The sequence below is a fragment of the Taudactylus pleione genome, unplaced genomic scaffold (assembly GCF_031769625.1).
Source record: "Taudactylus pleione unplaced genomic scaffold, aTauple2 ptg000093l, whole genome shotgun sequence".
NCBI lineage: Eukaryota > Metazoa > Chordata > Amphibia > Anura > Myobatrachidae > Taudactylus > Taudactylus pleione.
In genome coordinates this window covers 20,553,778-20,562,366 of record NW_028284495.1, presented here as the reverse complement: position 1 = coordinate 20,562,366, position 8,589 = coordinate 20,553,778, and the positions used below count along the sequence as shown (strand labels likewise).

At 39.4% G+C, this 8,589-nt stretch overlaps 1 pseudogene; it reads right to left on the bottom strand.

Annotated features, from left to right (window-relative positions):
• Positions 1-7,402: 7,402 nt before the first annotated feature.
• On the bottom strand, positions 7,403-8,195 carry LOC148526870 (uncharacterized; annotated as a pseudogene).
• Positions 8,196-8,589: the final 394 nt, after the last annotated feature.

The following is an 8,589-nucleotide window of genomic DNA, read 5'->3' as shown; positions in this document are numbered from 1 at the left end:
AAATAATAAAACTATGGGTGACTTATGGAATCGACTGGTGATTCCAGTGATTGCAAGTCAACAAGTGGATACTTTTTCAAATTATGGGAGAGCTCAATCTCCTGGTCATGTGTGAGTTGCATTATCATCAACAGATCAGATTAGGTTTCTGCAGTTTATGTTAGCCAATAGGTGATGTGGTTGTGACAACTGTTAAATGATCTCTAAGGACAGCTAAAAGCTCAACTAACAGTGATAAATGAAAACAACCAAGGTCATATCAAACTTTGAAACAGTAAGATCAGTTTTAGATCCAAGCATCTTGATATTTCTCACACAATCTAATGTACATGACCTAGTAGAACTTGACATGATTGTGTTTGTATGCCATGTGACTGAAAACATGGTATCTGATGCTTTGAATAACTCAGAACCAAGATGTGATAAGTAGTGTAAGGAATGTTTGAAGTATAACTAGTAATAATTAAAGATGTGCAGTTTGGTTTTCCTGAAATATGAACACATCCGAACTTAGGGGTTCCAAGTCGAAGCGAGTCCCGGTTCGGTTCTGCAGTCAGTTTGAAACTTGGATTTATTTTTTTATTGATATTTATTCAATTTTCATAGATTTTGAAGGTGTCCAAAACTCAACCAAAACCGAATCTGAACCAAAACACTTGAGGGCAGTTTTGCCAAATCCAAAACACAATGATGAATTAGAACCAAAACCAAAACATGGGGTTCCGCACACATGTCTAGTAATAATATACTTGTTGTGATAACAACACTGTTATATGTTTTTTATTTGGAAAGTGTTTAATAAATTAGTAGCTGGACACATTTTTGACGTTTTGTTATTTGTGATTTTTGTGGGGCAGCCTATTCCCTGGATTTACATTCTGCAGGTGCACTTTAATTACTGATTAAGATTAATTGTCCAGCACAAACCTTTTTCTTTTTGTTTCTTGTTAATAAATTAAATGCCTGTAACAGAGAAGGTTGGTAATCCAGCCGCAGTCGCAGACGCTCTCACAATAGCGGTTGTGGGAATATGCAAATGCTATTCTCAGCTTTCCTTTGTACGGGACAGTGCGACGTAGTGTATGAGTGGTGAGACGCCCACTTACAGGCCGCGTGGTCTGTACATTTGTGATGGAGATTGTAAATACACCAACTTCAACTTAACATCAGTTGCACCATTGACATTTGCAGTAGCCTAGGGTCTACTCTAGTTACTCTCCTCTAATCCAATTAAACATGGCCTCTGAAGCATTGTAGTTGCGATTGAGAATGCAGCACCCATATGCAATCCATTGACGAAAATATAACATATGAGATATTAGTACAGACTTAAATGAATGGGGCTGGGGTATCGGTTGGGCATTTTGTAAAGTGGAAAAGGTTTGCACAAATATATTGGACTGCAAAATATTGTGAGTCAATAAATGGTTAACAAAATCAGACGTAAAATATAAAATAGAGAAATTAGGCAATGCTGCTATGGATGAAGTATGCAGATGAAGATTAGCATTATCAGAGACCAGTCACATAAATCAATTTCTTGTCACAAGTCACACTCACGTGTAATTGCTTCCACTAGAAGTTTCCAGGAACATTGGGTGCCAGAGACTTTCTAAGGGTAGATTTGACATTTGTTGGTCATTGCTTATTGGCCTCTCCATGTTCCATACACTGTGGTGGCCTGGTTCATCAGTGGGCAAACAATAAACTAGACCTCAGCATTTCATACCTAAAGGAAATAATGAATCTATTTATAGTTGTGTGAGCTCTTTCACCAACCTATTTTATTACTGTGTACTTTTTTCTGCTTATGGTACTGATTCTTCGCTTTATTGGTTTATGTTCTACCTGTCCTAGTCTTTGGGCTGTACTCTAAGGCTGGGTAGACACTAGGTGAATTGCCAACGCGACGCCTGTTGGCACAACTGAACAATATGTCGAGTGGTTGTACACACTGCACGATCTGGTGAACGACCGCCCGATCCAGATGATATGTTGGTCCAATCCAGCATATTGTCCGAAAAATCGTCTAGTGTGTGCCCAGCATAAGTTAGAAGAGCCCCAACCTAGAGCTGTAACTACCATTCTCCCACTCTTTGAGCAGATGCATTGCATGACTAGCAACCTTTGTGTTCCCTATGGCAAAATCCAGCACTGCCTTATTGGATTTTTCTATTGAAACTGGGGTTACCATTAGATTTTGTGACCTGACTTAGCTGGATTAGCCAGTGCATCGCTAGTAGTATAACGGTTCCACATACGGTAGATGTACAGGAAGATGGAATTTCTGAATTTGTCTGATATGTTTTCTGTTGTTTATTGTCCACAGTAAATGAAATTGAGATATGTCACCCAAGCAACCAATTGGCGTGCTACTGAGTACAAGACAGGAACACTAACCTTTGATTGATTGTGATTTATTGGAATGAAATGATCAAAATGAAGATATTTAACAAAAGGTAAGTATGTTACCTAGCTAACTGTATTTATGCATTTGTATTTGGCCAGAAAGACACATTTAGAGCTTCATTGCAAATATCTAGATTTTGATTATGGGTTAATAAATCTGTTCAGTCCATTTTGTCATTTAAGGCTGATGTTATATCTCTACTAAACCTCTCCAGCTTGAGGCTAAGTGTGTTAGAATATCTAATCTTTGCTCAACAACTCTTCCCGCACATTGATTCGATGCTAGATAGAATCATGCAAACTGACATTAGATTAAGAATGTCTGATAATAGAAATTCTCTAAAATAATGTTATTATATTTAGGTGAAAAGCCACTTTACAGAGCTTCCATTGTTCTTGTATTGCATTGTTATTATGTTTATTGCACATTACATATGTGCGTTCCAAGACAATTGCATAATAGGGTATGCATACAAATATTTTTTTTCTTGCTATTATGATTATGCTCCATATGTAAATAAAAATAATTTTACCAAATACAATGCTGGTGTCATAATTTAGGTAACATGTTCATCTCAAAACCATTTCATACATCATACTGAAAAGCCAAAAAACACTGAAGTACAAAATGAAAAATATTTGTTTTACTTGTCCTTTAACAACACATAAAAGTAAGTCTACAATGATTGCCAATAAAATAACATGTACCCATTGTTTTATTAAGTAACACTTCTTGATTACATGGTCAACAACCATATTGTCCCAAGTGTTTTGATGGATGTTCTAAGTATATTTTGTATGCTGAATTTCCAGCACCATGTCCTCCAGATCTTGTAACTTTAAGTGGCCAGGGGATAAATTTACTAACCAATGGTTTTGATTCTATTTCGAAAGCAACAGTCAACAATGGGTATCGACATCGGAATTCAGTCTAAAAACCCAGCATTTACTATGCTTTGTTTTTGACTGCTAATTGAAATCCGACGTAGTCACCTGTTGGATTTCAAACCCCTATACCGCAGCAAATCCAATATCAAACCCACCTTCAATATGCTGCGGAGGTGAAGCACTGCATGGGGGAAAATATGTAATTTGCGGACACTGTCATAGAAATGAATGGGGAAGTGCTGATAGGGTAAGAACGTGTCAATGGTTGCTATGGCAGTGTCTGCTGTAAGCCAATCAGTGCTTCCTTATCATTTGTGTCCTCAAATGACCTGTCATTTCATGGTGGCTGTGTCAGCAGCCTGTCTGTTGAATTCCTTCGGTTTCTTATTTTGCCAAGACCCATAGATACCTACTTGGAATGAACAGGAGAAGAGACCATCCAAGGATTTGGTAAGTATTAATTTGGGGAAAGAGGGATGTGTGTGGGTTGTTTTGTAATAAAGTGTTACACTATTGGATGTCAGTGTCCTGTGTTTATTTTTATATTTTCTTTTTAGGCAGTCTACAGGTGCCAGCAGGCCCTTAATGTCTGGGAATGCTGGCACTTGTTGTTCCACAAGTGCCATCATGCCTGGGCAGGCTTGCTAGGACTTGTTGGCCACCTGTAAACAACAATATTTTTAACTCTTATTACCCATAAAAACCGCATTCACAGTCACCCAGGATGGTAACTGGAATAGGCCAGGGCTTTCAAACAGGACTGACAAGTTTGGGACTGTTTGCCATGGCAGGGTGATCCCACGCTGTGTGCCCCTCAGCTATAGCATCAGCCCCACGGCTGGCTCAGTCCAGATGCTGATTATTGGAGAATAGTGGGCCCAATGTTGTTTTCCCACCTATTTTTGAATGCCAGCCCAGGCTCAGAGGTCTAGGCAGTGCAGTGCTTCACACAAGCTCGTCTCCCACAGGCAGGTCTATTATTTGTTTTATGGTTGGTTTTTGGTCAGTTATAAAACCGATCAATAGTAAATCTTTTTTTATAAATTGCTAATTGCTCTGATGTTTAAAACTGTTCTAATGTCTGTGTTTGGTCGTTTTGCTGTCAGATCTGACGTTAGTAAATTGTTGGTTTGCAAAATCGACGGCAAAACTACTAAAAAGCCAAAATAAAACTTTAATAAATTTAGCCCAAAGAATGTAACAAACCTGGTGCTCATCACAAGGATAAAGATGAAGACATTTGTGATTCAACATTCCAGGTTACCTGCTTCTCCAAAGAACCACATTCACAGTAAGAAAGCGATCTGAATGACCTTGTTTGTGGTTTGAATTTAGCTAAGAAGCACACTGAACTTTTAGGTTCAAGATTAAAGGGCTGGAATCACCTGCAGCACGATGCTAAAGTTTGATTTTTCCAGCAGCTGCCATAATGAATTCAAAGCAAACTTTTCCCAATAAAATGTACTTATGTTTTGTAATTAGGGGCTGATTCATGATGGATCGCTACTGCAATGGCAGCTCTGTAATCGCACTAAGCTCTGCTGAGAAAATATGCTAATGATTGCAATCGCAATGCAGTTGCACTGCCAGCATAGAGGCGCCCACTGCCTCCCACTACCGCTATCTACTTTCATAAACATCGGTAATATCGAGTACCATCGGTCTCTCGTGCAGAATTACAGCAGCCCTTACCTTACTTATTTTTGTAGGCCCTCAGATCAGAGAATTGTAAAGAGATGGTAGAATGAAGTTGAGAAACTTTTTGGGGAATGACAAGGCAGAAAATTATTCTGAAATAGAGGTTGACCTTCTTATGTATTACAAAGCAATGGGGTGCATAATGTCATTAAATGCTAACGTCTTGGACTCTCACATAGGGCTCTATTTATTAACATTATTTTGACTAAAATAAAGTGAAAAAGGGTATTTTCACACCCTTTTCACATTATTTTAGTATCACCTATAGTTATTACAGGGCAATTGGAGTAGAATTCGTAAAATTCTACTCCAACCCCTAAGTATCACTTATTTTTAGTAAAGCAGATCGCATTTCCCATAACTGTAATGGGAAATGTGATCCGACCAGAGTTACTAAAAATAAAATGTGAAAAAATATCGGGGAAAGCCCTGTGATAATAACGCCACCTGGAGGTGGCGTTATCCAGGGTCTCCCCCGGTTACCGGCCTCCTACTCTGCTCTAACGTGGAGAGCAGAGCCGGGAGTCGGTCCCAGTAATCAGCTGTATGGTCTAAACAGACCGCACGCTGATACACTGTGAAAAAAAGAAAAAAAAAATAGTAAAAATTTTTTTTACTTACCTGACTCCAGGGACCGGTGATCGGGCCTCTGGTGATGACTCCCCTCCGGTCAGCTGGTCTCCCATAGTGCACTGCAGCCCGGTCATCAGGTGATCGGGCCCCAGTGCAGTATGGGAGATCACCTGACCGGAGGAATGGAGAACATCACCGGAGGCCCAGAACATGCAGGTAAGTGTAATTAAGGGAGAGGGGGGTCGCGGGGGGGGGTCCGTGATCGCGGCTTCGGTGCTTAGCGCCGGGGGTGCAGCAGCGGTGACTGGTCGGTGCATGCGCGGACACTTAATCACGGTATTTTTTTCGAAAATACCGTGATAAGGCTCCGAAGGAGATTTTCAGGGACAGAGCTTTATTGCAAGCTCTGTCCCTGTAAGGGATTTGTAGTAAATCCCTGCGATATTGCCTGAATTCGCAATGCGAATTCACTCGGTAATATCACACTACAATCTGCATTCAATATGCGGATTATAGTAAACAGAGCCCTTAGACTTTTTTCCCAGAAACATAGGTGCAGTGAGCAGCAAACATGGTGAGCATTTTCATCAGGACATTAATAAAATGGAAAAGTTTTGCCAAAGCAAGCGGAGCCCCTCTTGTCTGGCTGACTACTGCTGGACTCTTCAGAGAGACATTCTTCAGGTAAACTACAGCAGAAGATCAAACTAAGCTACTTTTTAAAATACGAATTTGTCTTTTAGAACAGATTTTAATAAGTATTCTTATGGAAGAATAACTGTACACATTGGAGTTTTAAGATTTATTTTGCACGTCCATACAGAGCAAGCAAAATCAGATTTGCAAGCTAATTGTCATAGAGGTCTTCAGCCTTATATAGCAGATTTGTTTACATATTTTAATCAAAGTTTATAATATACACCCCTAATGGCATTGTCCCAATGTCATGATTAAGACTAAATTATCAAAAATATTCTGTAAGTGCTAACGTCTCTATTTTTTCTAAACATTCCCAAACACAAACTGTCATATGCTTATGATTCACCAACAGCTGGTGTTTGTTTCCAATTATATTTATACAAGGCAATCAAGAACAAAACATTTGTGTAAACTTTGAATTCCGTGTTAAAGCTACAATGCAATTATATTCTGGCTCATTCAGCTTCTTTTTTGTGTTCATTCATCCATATTATTCCACTTCCTGTTGATTCTCATCAGCTTCCTATTGCAAAAATCAAATGTGGGGAACGAGGTGCCCCATGGTCCATGGGGGGCCATCACCGCGCACCCTGTACCCATATTATACCTACCTCTCCAGAGTCCCACGTTGGCGCCGGTGTCTGCACTGTAAAAATGTCAGGAAAATGGGCACCTGCGCCATTTTCCCATCGTTTGCGCATGCGCAGTACAGGAAGGAAAAATGGCCACCGTGGCTATTTTCTCAGTGACCTGCACATGCGCTATAGACTCTGGGCACACTCTAGTGCCCAGAGTCTATAAGTGTGGCGCTGGGCGCGCATGGCTCAGTGCGGTGCCAGCCGCTGGACGGAGAGGAGGGGGCCCGTGACGGAGACTGCACATGGGCCCCCTCCTCCCTAGAAACGCCCCTGTTTTGGATAGTATACGACAAACGAATGGGTAGATGTACAGGGAACTAGAGTAACAGCTGATAATCATCACATCAGACTGGGGTGTTCCTAATTTTTATATGAACCTTTTTGTGTGACTAAGAGTGCAACAGAACAGCAAATTGATTACTTTCCAACATGTTTAACATTCCTCCCTATCTGATTTATGTTTTTAGGCTCTCATATAGACTTTCCGTAGTGAAATTTTAATACGACTTCTGCAAGTTGGTATATATAACTTGAGATTCTTGCTCTATAATTAAGACAGGCATTTCTTTCTTCACTTTTAACTTCTGGAATCCCCTAATACAGTATACACAAATTGGTCCACATTTGAAGCCTATGAATACTATGCCTAAAAACATAATATTTTGTATTATTCCAGAGAAAAAGTTAGCAACTCTTGATCCTAACCATCCAAAAGGGTTCCACCCTCCTTCAGCACCTATTTTTCTTGTCTTTCTGTAACTCCTGAACTTTATTCAAATGTACACTCATTTCTGATTTATTATTGTCTATATATGTACAATATTCTTGACCTACTACAACATATGTAACTTCAGCTGCCAACAATTGGTCCAATGCTATTCTATTCTGTAAAGCTGCTTTCTAAAATTGGGCATCTTCCTACTGCCTGATTAATAGAGACAACCAATTCTCCTACTATCTGATCCATTGCAGTCAGTATTATTGAAATCACCTTTTCTACCATGAAAATAGTGAATAATGGTATAAGTACACAAGCACTACACTCACCATCTGAGAATCTAAAGGATATATCCCTTTTTCACTTTGCTATTGATGATGTTTCATGTATGCCAGATCAGCGGGGATGAGGTCATGTTCCACAGGGATGTTTCTCGAGTACAGATCTAAGATGGCAATAACTCTCACAAAGGGAACTGCATAGAAGATTACACATTGTCCACTAGCTCCCAAGGGAATCCATAAATAGACCCATTTTCCACATACCCAATATGTACCCTTAGGTAATGGCATGCCTGCTATTTTAATATAAATGAGTACCATATATGCCATATAGATATAGTTATTCCTGCTACATCTATACAAGTTGTATTTTCAAATTTACAACTGTCCTTTTCTTGAAACAAGGTATAATTCTCAACCAAAGACCCCACATTATCTAATTTAATACCAACAGGAGCTTAGATTAGTAAAAGAAAAAGTAATAAACATCTTAGCTGCTCCTGTACAAATAGTATAACCCAACTTTTGTTCTTTAACATGTAATAATCATACTGTACCTTCATTATCCTTATAATTAATTTTCTGTCCTATATATTGTTTTACATCGATATTCATGTAAAACCATAGCTCCCTATAGCAGCTGTCACTTGCAAGGCCAGGGCATAAATTAAACTAGCTGCTGATA